Consider the following 3,798-nt stretch of genomic DNA (forward strand, 5'->3'; position numbering starts at 1 on the left):
ACACACACACACACACACACACACACACACACACACACATATATATATATATATATATATATATATATATATATATATATACATATATGGTGAATGGGAGTAGAGTATGTTGGGATGAAATGGGTGGATGTGGGTTTATACCTTTGACTTTGGCTACATCCCTTGTAAGGGGCAAAAAAATATTAGTATATATACATACATATATATATATATATATATATATATATATATATATATATATCTGTTTATGTGTGTGTGTGTGTGTGTGTGTGTGTGTGTGTGTGTGTGTGTGTGCGTGTGAGTGTGTGTGTGTGCGTGTTTTCTTCTTTTTTTACTTATCTTTTATCCTTTTATTGATTTTTCTTTTCATTTTTTTTTTTTTTTTTAGAAAACGAGTTTCCCAGGTCGGTATATTACAAAATTGGGCTTAAAAATATTTAGAAAATTTTGGAGAACTACAAATTAAATGTTCATCAACAATGATAATGAAGACAGTTTCCGACAAGTTTAATTAACTGGCCATAGAAAACAGCATGAGGCGTGACATGCATAGTTAAAAAGAATGGAGGCTTGAAATCGACTGTAACAATAACCGTATTGACAAAAAAAATGGCTTAATTGAACGCGGCATAGATTATTTTCCTATCAATGTTGGTTGGTAGTTCTTTAGAGTGATTTAATTCTTTCTTTAATGTATATACTCCGCCAAAAAGTAATCTTATTGGTAACAGGTAATTAGCAACGTTCTATGCCAATTAACATTGAACAAGACATAGTCATGAGGGGAAATATCAAAGTGTCTCAGTTATTAGCAAAGATAATGACAGTGGAAAGCTGTTATGCGCATAGCAATTATTTTTTATATATAGTTGATACTTCCTATAGTTGCTGATTTAGTGATAATGATGCTGATAATGACAGTGACACTACTGGTGGTGATGGAGGAGTGTTGTACATACATATGTATGTATGTATGTATACTTCCTATAGTTGCTGATTTAGTGATAATGATACTGGTAATGACAGTGACACTACTGGTGGTGATGGAGGAGTGTTGTACATACATATGTATGTAAGTATGTATACTTCCTATAGTTGCTGATTTAGTGATAATGATACTGGTAATGACAGTGACACTGTTGGTGGTGACGGAGGAGCGTTGTTGTGGAGGAGTGCTGGGGCGGAGGTGCATGGAGGAGTCTGAGTTGGTTTTGAGGCTGGCGGCGGGGGCCCCGAAGTGGCGCCGGCGGGGTCTGATCGGTTCTCCGTTTGTTGGCCGCTGCGAACCCTTAATGGTGATTGAAGAAGCTCTTCGGCGCAGCTAATGGTGTCACTTTGGGGCATCGAGGGGGCAAATGTGGAGAGAGTTGAAGCCCTAACGATATTTGAGCCAATCAAAATAGATGAAAGAACGGAGAGGAGACGGCGCGGGGAGGACATTGGTCTATTAAAAGAGAAATATTTTTTGTGCAATGATTATTGGTAAATCGTTGCTTTTGTAACGTGTGCACCAACTTTAAGGACGCTTTCCTTGCTGCTGGAATAAGTGTCTGCACCAGCAATACTATCCTTCGTCCTCCACCGGACTATCCAGTAAAACCTTATGTTTGCAAGAGACCAATTCATCCTTGTGTCTTCTCCAGAGCTGTTTTCCGTCCTTCGAAAAAGGTACTTGAAATTATTTTCTCACTGACACTAACAAAATATAAAGTTATTCTCAAGATAAGTGTACCACTGGTGGAAAAGTCAACAATGCCTTTCACTGAATCATTTTCTCTTATTGTCACTCAGTTATCCAATTACACGAACGTTCACATATACACGCATACACATACGAACGCACGCACGAACGCACGCACACACACACGCACACGCACACACACACACAAACACACACACATACACATACATGACTCGCATAGCGTAGTGGTAGATTCCGCAGGCACCACAATGGCGATTCGGGTTCAAATCTCGCCTAGGGCTGAAATAATTTCGGTATCGCTGCGCTGCGAGTCGTTACTCCAACACTCGTGGGTGAGGGGTTGGGTGTGTGGGCGCATGTGAGGTCACAACATTACCCATAGATCGGTCACATATGAGCTCTGAGGTCTCTTCCGGTAGGGAAATAGCTGTCGATTACGAGTCCAATACATGATCCAAGACCATGGTGAATCATAAGCAAACACAATCACACACACACACACTTAAACATGCACGCACACAAGCACACACACACTCGTCTACTTACTCAGTGATCTGAGTTCGAGTCCCTCCAATGGCTGATGGGTATCACAGTGGCACTGTAAGCCGGCACTCTAGCCCTGGTGGGCAAAATGTTATGTGTGTGCATATTTGAGGTCACAGCATTACCCATAAATCCTTGAGAGTAATAACTGTCAAGTCTAACATGTGACCTAAGACCGTGGTGAGTCAAAACATACACATTTGTACATATATATACACATACATACACACACACAATAATATGCATACACAAAAGCAGACACATGTACACACGCACGAACGTACACACACGCACACGGACGTACAAAAAAAAAAAAATCATGTTTTTCCTGTCGTCACATAAAGCCATCACAGTAGGCTTATCATAGATGCCTCCACTGTTGGTCATCATTGTTATGTGCAGCATTTAGCAACTGAAATTAGGCATTGTAATTAGCCGTAAGTCCCTTTTCAGTGGACATGGTCATGGAAACACTAATAGCAGTCCCTCGCCGTTAGTTACAATGACCATCGTCAATCAAACTCGAACCCAAATTCGCCTTACCTATTTTATTCTACCTACTTATTTACTTGTTTACTTGTTCACTTGCAGTTTAGACTGCGATAGAAGCTTGTGAGCCCCTGTAGTGAATAGTATAGTTTATAGCAAATAGTATCCTTTGATGCCAACATGCCTTTCCTTTAAGACTATTCCTTGACCTATTTCACAGAATTTATTCAGAGTACATATCTAAATAAAACTACCATGGTGAGTAACGGAGGTTGTATCACCCCTCAGGGAATAAATCGATGGTCCTGCAGTGAATCCTCGAGGCTAAAAAGCACAAACCTTAGTTGAAAAAAAAAATGGCTCTGACCTAACGCAAAGTTTGTACAGTCCATTATGCTGGAAGGATCAGAGATACCCTCGACACTCTTACTAATATTAATTCACATTCGATACTTGAAGGCTGACACCAGGACAGATTACAGTGACGATGTAAAGGTTATCAAATGATAAAAGTAATGCACTAGGACAGGCTTGAACCCAAGACATATGTAGACACAAAGTCTTGTCATCTTAGTTAATGACTATGGTGGTTTAAAACAGTGAAGTATCTCAACTAATTGCCGCCGAAGTCAAGGCACTTCGGCTAAAGATAATGACTCGTTATCCATGCAAGCCGCCACAGCGAGTCCCCGCATTAAGTCATCACTGTGGACTAAATACAATGAGACAAATATGGATTACCTAGACAATAAACCATCATATCAGGCCATCATACACACAAGAAACCACTATCGTTGGACACCCTCGTAGACCACAGCAACAAACGAGAACCCGCAACAACTAGCCACCAAAATCAACTTCCAGAAATATTCTCGGGAACACCCCACCATCACCGAATCCCAACATCTCGGGGTACGGCCAGGCACCGGGGCTATCAAAAGGGGGCGGAGTCCGGACGCACTTCGTCAAACAGAAGTAGGAGAGAGGGAACCTTAATGACGGAGTCTGGGACCGTCTGAGGCGGGTGGGCTCCTCAGGGAAGCTTCTGGGAAACGGGTGTTGAA

This window comes from Oratosquilla oratoria, chromosome 33, assembly GCF_046742065.1.
Source record: "Oratosquilla oratoria isolate Oo_2021 chromosome 33, ASM4674206v1, whole genome shotgun sequence".
In the NCBI taxonomy this organism is placed as follows: Eukaryota; Metazoa; Arthropoda; class Malacostraca; order Stomatopoda; family Squillidae; genus Oratosquilla; species Oratosquilla oratoria.